Source organism: Cupressus sempervirens, chromosome 8 (assembly GCF_028749045.1).
Source record: "Cupressus sempervirens isolate cs-2001-9-10 chromosome 8, ASM2874904v1, whole genome shotgun sequence".
Classification (NCBI taxonomy): domain Eukaryota; kingdom Viridiplantae; phylum Streptophyta; class Pinopsida; order Cupressales; family Cupressaceae; genus Cupressus; species Cupressus sempervirens.
This window is the reverse complement of record NC_143125.1, coordinates 421,471,528-421,487,278: the sequence shown is the minus strand read 5'-3', so window position 1 is coordinate 421,487,278 and position 15,751 is coordinate 421,471,528.

Sequence of the window (15,751 nt, the reverse complement as noted above, 5' to 3'; positions counted from 1 at the left end):
AAATACATTTTCTCTTGTGTTTGCATACTTGTGGTCTCTCATGTCCGTTTAGGGTTTTACCCTTGCTCCATGCTCTTCCTCTCCTTGGCTTCTCTTTGACAGGTTTTCACATGCAGGTGATCTTGGGCACCTTTGGAGTTGGCTTTCATCAACTCCAACATGGTATCAGAGCCTTCCTACTGCAACTTCGTTGAAGATTTTTGAAGCCGTGATTTGGAGTCACAAACCCTAGTTTGTTTGTGCATTTTTTCTTAAAATCAAGGGATCAACAATTTTTTGGAGCACATTGGGGCCAAACAGACATCACCATTGGATCCGGAAGGTCGTTTGCAGTCAGGATTCATATAAAACTTTTTGATTTTGGAGATAGAGCTCCAAGAGGCAAAAAAAATTTCATTTCGAGAGGTTCCATACAGCTGTACGGACAATTCAGCATCAAATTTTTTTTTAAAAAATATAATTCAGGGTGCTCCACCAGGGCACTGCCGGTGGGCCACCCTAACACTACCTCTGCGCCTCAAGCGCTCCGCTGCCAGCGGAGCATCCCCTGTCCTCTGCCCACGCCACTCTGAGCTCCGCCTCCCCAGCACTTTGCTCAGATCCGCCGCCTCGGGCACCACCAACACCGAGCCACTTTGCTGTTGCTTTCGCTGAGGCGTAGCTTGTTCTCTGCCAGCCTCCGTGTCTGCTGTGTCACAATCTGTGTGACACATGGCAAGGTGCCACATGGCCTCTGCCACGTCAGCCACCTGCCACGTGGTGTTCATGTGGCACTTCCACGTGGCATATTTTTTTGCTTTGATGGCTGGCAAGATGTCAATTTTTTTGCAATGACTTGCTGACACCAGCTCTACATCATCAAGCCTCTTGCACATCTCCTAGGGTCATTTTTGACCTACCTTCAATTTTTTGGCCATAACTTGAGCATACAGAGGTATTTTTCTGATCCAAAAGAAGCGTCAGAAAGCTAGTTCTGAGACGGAAATTTTGGTGTAGGTATTTTTAGGTTTTGATGCATTTTATTGCCCATTTTTTAGTCAAAGTTAGAAGTCCTATTTTTGACTCCGGCAAGCATATCTTTTGCATCCCATGCATTTTTTTTGAAAACTTTATATTTTTGGAAAGCTGGTTCTGTCATCTTTTCAGAAATGTGGTCCTTTTTCTTAGTTTTTAGCCTATGCTCTTTTTATCATAGTTTTAGAATTTTTGCTATATGGTGGATATCTTGAATGTTTTAGGCCCGAGGATCGTTTTCCTGGCATGGATTCTCTTGTTTTTAGCTGTACTTTATTTTGTTGCAACCTTTTTTTAGTTTTGATAATTGTAGCTGTCATTTTGAAGCACTTTTTTGTATTGCACTAAGATAAAGTGCCACTTTTGCATTTCGAGAGTCATGAACATTATTTTGAGTCAGTTGTACATGCACTATTTTCATAAAGCACCATGGGGGAGATAGTTGTTTGCTATTTTAGGCATTCTCCCTTTGTCAAGTGAGTGTCCCTTCCACAACATTAGCCCCATGAAGAGTCAGTTTGACTGTGTCTTTATAGGTGTCTGTACCACTTTCCCTCTCTCGTCATTCTTGGTTCGTCTGCAAGAGACTTTGGCCCACCTTCTCAGTTTCCTGTCATCACACCTCGTCTGCATTAAGGGGGTGTTATGTTGTTGTTCTAATGCATTCGTGGTTTGATGGTTCGATAGTTTGAACTATGTATTCAATGGTTGATCCTATGTACAAGGCGATTGTAGTAGCTGGCTACCTATGCATTTCAGTGAGATGGATCATCTACCATATAGACATGCTCGGTTCGTGCCTTCTTCTTCCATGGAGGTTCTTCAGATCAGCAATTTGGCATATTTTGTGGCTTCTTCATGCTTCAGTGATGCTTCTTCATGATCACTCTTTGTTCCTATTTTAGGGGGCATTTCCCTAGTTGGAGGCTTCTTCAATTGTTCACTAGGTTACCTCTTTTTGGGGGAGGGTTTTTCCCATGTGGTTTTCTCTCTTTCCCTGTTTTACAAAGGTTGCATTTTTTTTGCATTGTTCTTGGGTACCTAAAATGGCCTTGTTGTCGGGACCCATTCTGCATTTCATCTTAGTTTTGTGAGCTTAAGGCATTTTCCTAAGTTGCACTTAAGGGGGGGTGTTAGAGTAAATAATTAATTTATTAATTATTTATTCTATTACTTAAGCTTACTTAGGTAAATGCATTTATTTAATATTTTGTATTTAATGCATGTAGTGGTTAGTTGTTGACAACATGGGAGTTTGTTCCCTTCTAGCATGTTTCACCTTTTGTGGATGTGTGCTAAGTTGTCATCCTTATCTTCTACCACCTTCCAACTTGTTCTACAAGCTTCCATGAGCTCTTTATAAGCAGGCTCTCTCATTACATTTTCATAAGGCATTGTGCATATTGTAAATACATTTTTCTCTTGTGTTTGCATACTTGTGGTCTCTCATGTCCGTTTTGGGTTTTACCCTTGCTCCATGCTCTTCCTCTCCTTGGCTTCTCTTTGACAGGTTTTCGCATGCAGGTGATCTTGGGCATCTTCAGAGTTGGCTTTTGTCAACTCCAACATGGTATCAGAGCCTTCCTGCTGCAGCTTCGTTGAAAATTTTTGAAGCCGTGATTTGGAGTCATAAACCCTAGTTTGTTTGTGCATTTTTTCTTCAAATCAGGGGATCAAAAATTTTTCAGAGCACATTGGGGCCAAACGGACATCACCATTGGATCCGGAAGGCCGTTTGCAGTCAGGATTCATATAAAAATTTTTGATTTTGGAGACAGAGCTTTGGGAGGCAAAAAAAATTTCATTTCAGGAGGTTCCGTATGGCTGTACGGACGATTCAGCATCAAAAAAAAAATTTTAAAAATATAATTTAGGGCGCTCCGCCAGGGCACCGCTGGCAAGCCACCCCGACGCTGCCTGTGCGCCTCTAGCACTCTGCCGCTAGCGGAGCATCCCCTGTCCTCCGCCCATGCCACTCTAGGCTCCGCCTCCCCAGCACTCTGCTCAAATCCGCCGCCCCGAGCACCGCCAATGTCGGGCCGCTCTGCTGCTGGTTCCACTGAGGTGCAACTTGTTCTCCGCCAGCCTTTGTGTTTGCTGCATCACAATCTATGTGACACATGGCAGGGTGCCATGTGGCCTTTGCCACGTTAGCCACCTGCCACGCGGTGTCCACATGGCACTGCCACGTGGCATCTTTTTTTCTTTGACAGTTGGAAAGACGTCAAATTTTTTGCAATGACTTGCTAACATCAGCATGATGTTAGCTCTACATCATTAAGCCTCTTGCACATCTCCTAGGGTCATTTTTGACCTACCTTCAATTTTTTGGCCATAACTTGAGCATACAGAGGTATTTTTCCAATCCGAAAGAAGTGTCGAAAAGTTGGTTCCAAGACAGAGACTTTGGTGTAGGCATTTTTAGGTTTTGATGATTTTATTGCCCATTTTTTCAGTCAAAGTCCAAAGTCCTATTTTTGACTCCGACAAGCATATCTTTTGTGTCCCATGCATTTTTTTTGAAAACTTTATATTTTTGGAAAGCTGTTTCTGTCATCTTTTCAGAAATGTGTTCCTTTTTCTTAGTTTTTAGCCCATGCTCTTTTTATCATAGTTTTGGCATTTCTGCTATATGGTGGATATCTTTAATGTTTTAGGCCCGAGGATTGTTTTCCTGGCATGGATTCTCTTTTTTTTAGGTATACTTTGTTTTGTTGCAGCTTTTTTTTAGTTTTGATCATTGTAGCTATCATTTTGAAGCACTTTTATTGTATCACACTAAGATAAAGTGCCACTTTTGCATTTCGAGAGTCATGAACGTTGTTTTGAGTCAGTTGTACATGCATTATTTTCACAAAGCACCATTGGGGGATAGTTGTTTGCTATTTTAGGCATTCTCCCTTTGTCAAGTGAGTGTCCCTTCCATGACATTAGCCCCATGAAGAGTCAGTTTGACTGTGTCTTTATAGGTGTCTGTACCTCTTTCCCTCTCTCGTCGTTCTTGGTTCATCTGCAGGAGACTTTGGCCCACCTTCTCAGTTTCCTATCATCACACTCTGTCTGCATTAAGGGGGGGTTATGTTGTTGTTCTAATGCATCCGTGGTTCGATGTTCGATAGTGTGAACTATGTATTCAGTGGTTGATCCTATGTACAAGGCGATTGCAATGGCTAGCTACCTATGCATTTTGGTGAGATGGATCATCTACCATATAGACATGCTCGGTTCGTGCCTTCTTCTTCCATGGAGGTTCTTCAGATCAGCAATTTGGCATATTTTGTGGCTTCTTCATGCTTTAGTGATGCTTGTTCATGATCATTCCTTTTTCCTATTTTAGGGGACATTTCCCTAGTTGGAGGCTTCTTCAGTTCTTCACTAGGTTACCTCTTTTTGGGGGAGGGTTTTTCCCATGTGGTTTTCTCTCTTTCCCTGTTTTACAAAGGTTGCATTTTCTTTGCATTGTTCTTGGGTACCTAAAATGGTCTTGTTGCCGAGACCCATTATGCATTTCATCTTAGTTTTGTGAGCTTAAGGCATTTACCTAAGTTGCACTTAAGGGGGGGTGTTAGAGTAAATAATTAATTTATTAATTATTTATTCTATTACTTAAGCTTACTTAGGTAAATGCATTTATTTAATATTTTGTATTTAGTGCATATAGTGTTTAGTTGTTGACAACATGGGAGTTTGTTCCCTTCTAGCATGTTCCACCTTTTTTGGATGTGTGTTGAGTTGTCATCCTTATCTTCTACCACCTTCCAGCTTGTTTTACAAGCTTCCATGAGCTCTTTATAAGCAGGCTCTCTCATTGTATTTTCATAAGGCATTGTGCATATTGTAAATACATTTTTCTCTTATGTTTGCATACTTGTGGTCTCTCATGTCCATTTTGGGTTTTACCCTTGCTCCATGCTCTTCCTCTCCTTGGCTTCTCTTTGACAGGTTTTCGCATGCAGGTGATCTTGGGCATCTTCGGAGTTGGCTTTCATCAACTCCAACACCTATAAGGTTGAGAGTTGAAACAACAAGATGCTCCTTTAAAATATTCATACCTTTCCTACTTTGGTCAAAATCGAAAATCCACAATTCATCTTGATAGTTGATGCTTTCCTAGAACCATTGAAAGGTCCAATTTTGCATGAATCCATCAATTTTGCTCAAAAGTTTTCCAATATGAAACTAGTTCTACCAAATTGAGGTCATCTACAAAAAATGATTCTAATAATGTCTTGCCCATAAATGATCTTATCAAAGTTGTGAGCCCTACTAAGAACAAAATTGATGCATTATACAAAACAAGAGACAAGAATTGATCATGGTCAACTTTCATTGCTCATCAATTTGCTAAGGTGTAGAAAGTATGTAAAAAACCAAATGTGAACAATAGAGAAGGAAGTTGGAGTTTGGAGATGTTTGACCTTGCACCTAAATGAAACCACAACAATAATGCCCAAATAAGCTAATGAGAAATAAAAAATAATGGAAGAAAAACATTGGATTATCATCAAGTTGGCTTGCAAATGTGGGTATTGCATAGCCATTGTCAATATACAACTGTCATATAATGCTCCATCCTTTGGTAGCTGATTATTCCACAAAATTATGAAACCTCAAACAAATACTAGTTATCCCAGTTGCTTCTATCAAATCTCCTCTACCTTATTATCTCCTACCTTCCTATTGCCATCTAGCACTCATAAAATAAGAACTACTACCCTACATATATACAAGATTGTGAGCCACAAGTTGGCTTAACCAATCATTAATTTCTAAAATAAATGAAATGTATTACAAATAGATAGGTCATGACCCAAACCATATGAACAACCCCAAAAAGATACCTCATGTTATGCAAACACACAAGAACATTGATCAAGCGGGTTACAATATAGATCAATGTGTCACTACACCTCACATGTTGTCAATCTTCATCGGAAGGTGCAACTCACCACCCTAGCCAATTGAACAAGAAAGGTAGTAAAGGATCAGACCAATCTCAAGGAAAGTTTGTTTGGAAAACTTAGAACAAGATGCAAAGCGAGACAAAAGATTTCAATGATGCATAGACCATGCCATAAGGATTACAAAAGAAAATGATCCAACTTGATCTATCATAGCCTAAAATGGTAGGAAAAATTATCTAAATGAACAGTAAATAGATAAACTAAAAGGAAATATTTTTGGTGATGCAAGTTTACCAACAACTCAAGAAATCACCTACATTAGACACCCCAAGTGAATAAAATATGTTCCATAAGAACTTATGAACATTTGACAAGATTCTGAATATAAATCCCATGTTCATTCTTGACTGGGGACAAATATTATCCATTAGGAAGCATACGATTGTTTTGACTATGTAAATCCACATATCTTGAACAATACACTCCATCATCGAGTATCTAACTATTATTATTTCTTCCACAACCTTTTTTTTGATCTATAATCACCAACTAATAACTGTTTTAAATTTTGTTGTTTGACTCCACTTGTGTCATAATTCCATAAGTTAGTATTCTCTAATCCATCCACAATATTTTGTTACTCATTTGATACCATTCTACCAGTAACCTATTGTGAGATCGTTATCAACTTGTCCCCAATCTTCGAGTTTAACAGTTTGCAATCATTCATCATATTCTTTAACAATTGTACAACCTCAAAGACCTTTTTAGCCACATGTTGCAAGATTGTCATCTTCTAATCCAAAGCAACCTGATCTCCAAAGTTGTAAGTTCTCATCATGCTTAGGTTTTTAGCTTTTATTCCTCCCCCCTTCAAAGGAAGTAAAGTAATTCTTCTGTCATTTCTACTAATTCCTCCCAACTATTACAACACTTATCAACCTTATTAATCTTTAGCCATATAAACAATATAATCAACAACCATAACAAGATACTCATACAAAATGACATCAAATATGTTACCTAGGGAAACCCTTGATCAGAGGGAAAACCTCTATGGGAATGGTACCCACAAGATGATGTACTAATATAAATATTCCTTGTTAGAGGATGGACCCTGTTAGGAGTCTATGAAATACATTCAGTACATATCAGTCCCTAATAGGAGATTCCAACCCTGTTAAGAGTTGTAGGAGGCATATTGACTCACTGTCCAAACAACTTTAGGGGCAAGACCAATGAACCCATTGTCCAAATGATCTTTGTATTATTCCTTGCATAATAATAGAAATGAATTGTACTTGTACTTCCTCTTCCTTTTTCATGCCAACCGGACTACTCTGCTTCTTCTGATCTGAATGCTAGATCACCAATTTCACATCCAATAATCCCTTAGATTTCTTACTCACATTTACCAAATACTCTGCTCTTGTTTGTACTCCAAGGCATGGAGAATTAAAATATAGTTGACTTGTCCTTTGTACTTATTTTTAAAAATTTCATAAAAAATTTATGTGAGATAAGTGGACATGGTCATCTATGTCATTTAAACCTCAATCATTAAAGATATTGTGAAATATTTAATTATTTCCAAATTTATGTCTAGTTTGTCCCCCAACCTTAGCAGTTAAAGCACAAGCTAGACTAGTTTGGAATTGTGTTTATATATTTGATCAATCACGTCCTGATCATTAAACTATTTATAGTTTGTATGTGTAGGATATTATAAAGTTGTATGTTATAATCTTCAATTTAGTTGACTCTGTTGCCCAAATAAGTTAAAGCACTGGTCTATTGGATTTATATGTGAAGTCAAAAAATCAATAACTTCCTTACAAATATCAAACCCATTATTAACAAACCTTATACAAAACATTCAATTATTTCAAACACTCAACATTCAATCTCATTTTGATTGAGTTTAAGGACTTTGCCAGCCATAGAACTCCAAAGCTTAAATTTTCTTTAAAAAAGATCTGAACCAAGAAATCTGATTTGAGGAGAAGGTCTACCCATCTAGGTGCAGCAAAGCCTAAAGTACAAGGGAATCAAGGTGATTCTCATTTTTTGGTGAGAACTAATTGTAGAATCCTATTAGAGAAGTAGTAGGCTCTTGGATTTCCAATCTTCCATTTTGAGAACCAATAATTTGGCAGCTCTATTGGGGAGAGTTTCTCACAATAAGTGTTGTCAAGCTACCTAGAATTTCAGATTTAGTAGAATACAATCAGAGAGTAGTTATATCAATTTCTTTGGAAGCATACTCTACTAGAAGTAAGAACTTGAAAGATCAACACATTCCTCAAAAGAGGTAGTGACTCTATATAAAAGGATTTTAGTCAATAGCTCTACTAAGGGAGAAAGAATCAGAAGGAAATGATTTGATCTATAGAGAATATGTATTATGATAAGGAAGTTGATCTATTATACACCATGGAGGAAGCACATATAGACCCACTTGGTGCCTTTTTCAATCAAGAAAGATATCAACACATTTTTTTTATAAGAATGGTGAATTTTTTGGGAGGTACCTTCAAACATCATGCCTCTGTGTAAGGAATTGATAAGAAAATTTTGTGAGTTGGAAATTTCGCTAGATGACCTTGATTTAACACCTCAGATATCTCCATCATTCTCTCTCTTTATCTTCGGTACCTCCTTATCCTAACTTTATCCCTCATGCTCATCCCCTCTTTATCTCTCCTTTCATAACTATCCTCCACTTTTATATTCGATTATGATCCATCTATCTACACATTGTTTCTCCCCATGTTTCCCTATTTATTTTTATCCATAGTGATATTTTTACCTCTCTACCCTCTTTTTTCTTCAGATTATCCATTTTACTCACTCACCTCCCTCACTCTCTCCTTGTCTCTCATTATAATTATCTATCCCTCTAAGTATTATTTCTTATATGAAACAAACAACCTATTTGAAATCAATAACTCAAGACTCTCTCTCTCTCTCTCTCTCTCACACACACACACACACACACACACACACACACACACATCTTACTATAATTTTTTTTAAATAAGCACTTGCAAATCTATTCATCAATATAAATAATAAGTAAATGCTATTAATATTGTTCTCATGTTTTAACTCAAATAAATTTAAAAAAATTATGAGATACATTGTAGTCACTCGTCATAATGAATATATTTATGTATGAATATATCTCTATATTCCTTCCTAATATCTATTTTAATTTTTTGAATCATGTTAACATTTACTTGTCTATTGCAACAATTGCTTGTGACATACATTTCTATAATAGTTAATGTAGCCTCAAGTTTAAGAACTACAATTTTAGATAGGATGCAAAATATTCTCAAAGTTGTCTTTTAAAACATTCTAAGATCATCCATTTATTACTATTATTTAGACATTAATGATAATTCATTTATTATGAACAAATATTATATTTTTATTATAGAAGTTATCATTTAGTACTTCTAGTCCCTTTCAAACCTAAAGAGTTTTTCCTCCTTCATTTCTTTCATAAGGACATATTTCCCTACTATTTATGTTATACCAATCTATAATTGTTTTATATTAGGGATGCCATGGTTTTTTGTGTGTCAAGTCAACTTTATCTTATACATGCACTCATATATTAAAATTATTATAAGAGTTATTAAGAAATGAAACTAAGATGAAGTACATGTATATAAATATATCACTTCGTCAACTAAATAATAATCTACTTATTTATAAAAATAATAGTATTAATCATGCACATTTTAATGAAAATAAATATCACACACACGGAATCTTAATGAATTATGGTTAATAATTAATAAAATTATAATTGGCAAATCACATTTTAATTATAATGGTGTCATCCTATATAATTTATGAGTGAGTTAAAATTAGGAAACATTATAAATTTCCTATTAATTATGACATTTTATATAAAAAAAATGAGAAACTTATAATAATTTATAAGTGATTAATCTTTTCCAATTTATGGCATTTTCATATCATTTTATGATCTTGTATAGGAGATGACTTTTCTATTAAGATATAATGATAGTTAATGCTTAATTTAAATTTCTATTAAATGTAAATAAAAATATTATATTTGTAAATATTAAAATATTTACATTATTTAATATCTTATTTAAAATACATTGCTAAATAATATTAACAGAAAATAAAAACTTAAAATACTTATATAATTTAATATCTTATTCAACATATATCGTTAAATTATACTAACATAAAAAATTATAATTTATTTTATAAATTAATTTAATATCTTATATTTTTTTGCTTGGATTCTAAACAAATAACCATATCAAACATGTGTGCAATCAACTCTTGCACTGTAGTTCTATGTAGGAACGAAAAATGATGTACCATGTTATCGATAAATTATCATTGTCATGTGTACCCTGCTCCTAGTTTTCTAATTAACTTCTGAAAAATTATACATGCCATTGAGTGCTTGCTTTGTATAATTTTTTAGCAACTCTCACATATCCATATTTTGTTTTCTTTATATAATACATTTGAAAACTATGTTTTTTAATATTCTACAACTATATTTTGAAAGAGAAAATGAAACATTTTTACATACATTTTGTTTTAGTATTTAAGTCATTATTATATATGTTATATTTGTAATTTGAATGGCCATACCACCTTGCACTTCTTTCTAATTCCTAATCTTTTTAACTGACCATGTGTCTCGCCTCCCCTACATCGATTGTCAAATTTTTTTCTGCAACAATCATCCTTGAGGCACTCTATCAAATAATTCACTTGCCTTGTCTTTACATCAACTATACCAATGAAGATGGCAGTTTGTTAATGAAATGTGGGCAATGTTAAAAAACCCTCACCATGCTGTGCATGTTTGACATTTTTTCAAACAAATCATATGTGAAAAAGTAAATCACAACTTCAAAAAATTTCACTCGACAATGTCTAATGCCTAATGGCAGACTTGCTTGACACAAGAGGGTGCCAAGTGACAAGAGGATGGTGTTGAGTGGACTTGGCACATGAAGAACCTGATTGACTCGACATTATGGGAAACTTGGCTCAATGTATGCCAAGTGTGCTAGGTAGCAAGGGATGTCAAGTGAGCATGACAATAGAGGATGCTGAGTGAGCTCGACACTAATTGTAGAGATGAAACCCAGTCAAAGACTAGATCAAGTGAGTAGTATAACAAACTACCATTAAAATACAAAGAGCTAAAAGATGAAGATTTCAAATGCAAAATACTATGCAATGATGAATAGAAGAAGGGGAACAACACATTTTAGTATGCTTGCTTGCTTTCTTTGTATTCAAATAAGATAAAAAACTATTATAAAATATGGGAGCATTCGACTTCAACCAGAAAACCCTAAAATCTTCAAACTGATAAAACTTAAAACTTACAACTTACAACTCTAATGGTTGCATACAACAATGCCTAGAGCAATCACTACTAGATAGCTCAAATCAATAACACTTACAAAATGGAAAAAGATCCAACACGTGCAACTGCTAACATGAAACTGAAACCCTTCTATATTATGAACTCTAACTTGATCTGCTGATCAATTTCCTTCTCTACTTTGTGCTCTTGCACTTCTCTGATCTGCAACTGATCCAAATCCTCTCTTGCTTGAATGAATCAGATTCATTCCTTTTATCTCTTGCCAAAAATGTTTTCCCTCTCATTTTGAATTCAAACTTACCTAGCTGCATTCAATATTTCTGACCATTGTGTAGCCCGTTAGGGTGGTAGGTGGGTATTTGGCTCTAGGGGCAACTACCTATGCATTAAATATTTCAACACTCCCCCTTTGTCCCAAGCCAAAAAAAACAAGGATCACTCTTGATCTAAATCAACTACACCAAAACTCTCTCTTAGGTGCACAAAAGTTCCAAAGCCTAAAGGCTTTGTAAAGATGTCTGCTAGCTGCTACTCAGACTTACAAAATTCTATTTGATATCAATATTCTCCACCAAATCTCTGATGAAGTGATATCCGATCTTTATATGCTTGCTTCTCCCATGGAAGAATGGATTCTTAGACAGTGCAATTGAGTAGATGTTGTCACAAAAGATTGTGGTTTTGTCCTCTTGCCTTTCATTCAAATCTATCAAGATCCTCCTTAACCAAATAGCTTGGCATGTTGCTGAATTTGCTGCTATGTATTCAACCTCTACTATAGATTGAGCAACAATAGGTTGTTTCTTAGATGCCCATAAAATTGCACCCGATACCATATGGAGCATGTATCTAGAAGTGCTCTTCCTATCATCTAAACTTCCTACCCAATCACTATCCATGTAACCAACCAACTTGAAATTATTATTTGTAGTATACAAAATTCCAAATCCCTTGGTACCATTCACATGCCTTAGGATCCTCTTTCACACTTTCCAATGGGAATCCTTTGGTGTTTCTATAAATCTAGAAATCAAACTTACTACCTACATTATGTCTGGCCAAGTTGTAGTCAAATACATCAAACTTCCAACCATACTCTTGTATAGTGTTGGATTTATACTTTTGCTACAATCTTCCTTGCTCAACTTCAGACTTACTACTGTTGGTGTTGGGGTTTTCTTACTATTTTGAATTTTGAATCTCTCCAAGATCTACCTTGCATATTTTTCTTGAGAGATGAAGATGCCATCATGCATTTGTTTTACTTCTATGCCTAGAAAGTACTTCAAGAGACCTAGGTCTATCATTTCAAATTCATTCTTCATGGCCTCTTTGAACTCACCCATCAGGAAATTATCATTTCCAGTGAAGATTAAGTCATCAACATACAAGACAATAATCAACACATTTCCATTTGTTGCCTTGATGTACAGTGTGGGCTCATCATTGATTTTGCTAAAGCCATTGCTCATAAAATATGAATCAATCCTATTGTACCATGCCTATGGAGCTTGTGTGAACCCATAAAGAGATCTCTTCAATCTATAAACTTTATGTTCTTCACCTGCAACTTCATAACCAGGTGGTTGCCCCACATAAATTTCTTCCTTCAATACACCATTCAAGAAGGCAGTCTTCACATCCATTTGATATACCTTCCATTTTTGCTGGGCTATAATTGCTATGATAGCATGCATGGTTTCCATTCTTGCAACTGGGGCATATGTCTCATCATAATCTCTGTCATATTGCTACTTGTACCCGTTGAGCACTAATGGTGCCTTATGCCTATCTATCTTTCCTTCAACATTGTACTTGGTCCTGTAAACCCATTTCACTTCAATTACTTGCTTCTTAAAAGGAAAAGTAGTTAAATCCCATGTCTCATTTCTTTTAGTAGCATCTATTTTCTCATCCATGGCATTACAACATTTCTCTTCATTCACAGCTTTGTCAAAATAAATTGGATCACTATGAGAAAATAATGAAAAATTTACACTCTCATCATAATCTTCCTCATACCTTTCATCTTGTTATATCTCCCTTAGACTCTTAGTCTTTCTTGGCAATAGGGAGGCAAGAGTGGGATCTGAATTCTCAGTATTGCTACTGCTACTATTTTGCATACTAGCTCAGGGTTGTCTTGATGTGCTTGGAGTTGTTGCTTGGCATGTTAAGGGTTGCTTCTCTTGCCTTTGTTTGCAATCCATGTTAGTTGCTTTATCTTCTTGCTGATCACCAATGTCATCCTCTTCCTCTTCAATAGTAGAAAGTTTACTTGAAGTGCTTGAGGATTCATCTACCGAGCCATCCCATGATTGATTTTCAAGAAATTCCAAATCTCTTGAAATGATGATCTTCTTGGTGATTGGATCTTATAGCCTATAGCTATTGATTCTAAGTTGTACCCTATAAAGATGCACTTCATGCCTTTGTCATCTAGCTTTTTCCTTTATTCCTTAGGCACATATGCATATGTCACACATCCAAAAACTCTCAAGTGTTCAACTGTCTATCTGTTCCTTGACCAAGCCTCAAGAGGAATCTTGTCACGAACTGATTTTGTGGGACACCTCATTGGCCTGGTTTTTCACCACTTATAAATTTGTATACTCTACATTAAAAAACCCTAGTGTTATGTTTAAAATTTTTGTTAAGTACGTTAAAACCCTAGATCAAATATTTCAAAATTTAGTAACCCCTTGTTTTGTTTCCCTAGCCCTCAAAAGTAATCAAATGTAATTTTCAAATAAAATTTCCCAGGACATGCTTATCATAAGTTTTTATTTTCCCAAAGATGATTACTTTATTACTTTCTGTGAAATAAACCTTTTTCATTATCAAGCATGCCCTAACCACAATTACCTTTCTTTAATCCTTTTTGTGTAACATCTTAACTTTGGTGTTTTGATTTGATCAATTGGTGATCTTTCCAAGATCAACAGTAGGTGCATCCCCACAAGATAAATCTGTTCGAAGTTTAAGCGAAGCGGGCAAGTGCCTTTGAGACACATAGCACTTAGTGATGTTGGGTTATGACTATGCCACAAAGACTAAAACTTGTCAAAGCTTTCTAGTACTTTGTTAGACCTTTTCAGAGTATGCCAGTAAAAGTCAGATAACATTTGATTTTCTGGCAATGTCATTGGTTAAAGAAAAGCAGCGGGGTTCCCTTTTGATGTCACATCATTTAGCTATTGATCTTTGGAAGATTGACAATAAGCACTTCACCACTTCATGGAGATGCAAGGATTTTAACTAAAGTGGGAAAGAACCTCTTTGACATGTAGCATATGATGATGTCACGGACCCACTTCTTTGAAAAGTAAATAATGTAGTCTGTACTGTTGGCAGAGTTGTGAGACCATTTAGCACAAACACACTGCATTTATTGGTTGGTGTAGTTGACTCAACATTAAAAGGCATGATTTTATCACACTGTTGATTTTAGATAGATCAATGGATAGCGCTTACCTGCATTACTAAGATGATTGAACTTTAAACAAAGTGGGCAAGTGCCTGCATGCTGAATGGCATAGTGGGACCTGTTGCTAAGAATTTTTTCAAGTCACGCCAGGATGGAAAAGGTAATGAAATGAAATGAAGTAATTGGTAGGATAATATGTGTACTTGCCAAGTTGGAGATGAGTGTGCCAAGTGGGGCTTCATTTTCAAAGATTTATTTTCAAAGTTATAATGATTGTTGTGATCGTCGATCTTTAGAAGATCGACAATCAACACTTCACCACATTATGAAAATGCTCAAGGTTTAAGTAATGTGGTAATGCACCTATAATGCAATTTTTTAGATTTTAAGGAAGGCCATCCAATGCTTGAGAATCAACAGTTAGAATTCAAATTTCATAGTAAGGCACAAATTTGTGACAGATAAAGCATTAATTCTGATCAATGCTACTTCATGTAAGCTTAGTACTACAATATAATTCAAAATTCACCATTATTGAACCACAAAATTGTAAAAAAATTATCAAAGCGCAAATATTTCTAGAGCTAGGGCATGAAATTCTTTGAGGTTTTCGATGAGTTGCAGAGTAACTCATAGAGGGAAATAAGCAAGAAAAAATGGGTAAGTTGTCTGAAACTTTTGAAAATTGAGAAATTGTGACTGTGCTAGGTTAAATTGAGAAAATGCCACCTTGTAAGGAATTTTCTGGTGAGGTGGATTATTTAAAAAGATCTATTCATGATGATTTTCTTGAACAAATGCCTCCATTTGTAAATGAGTTGACTAAGGGTAGAGAATTCATTCCCAAAAACCCTAGGTTGCTGATCAGTGAGGGCTTTTATGATAAGGAAAACTATCTGAGGGATGTAGAGGTTTTAGTTGGGGGCTTAGAGCTTTTCAAAAAATGGTTTGCAGAGCAAAATCTGGATACTCCTATGAGCAGTGTTTGGGAATTTGATATAGGGA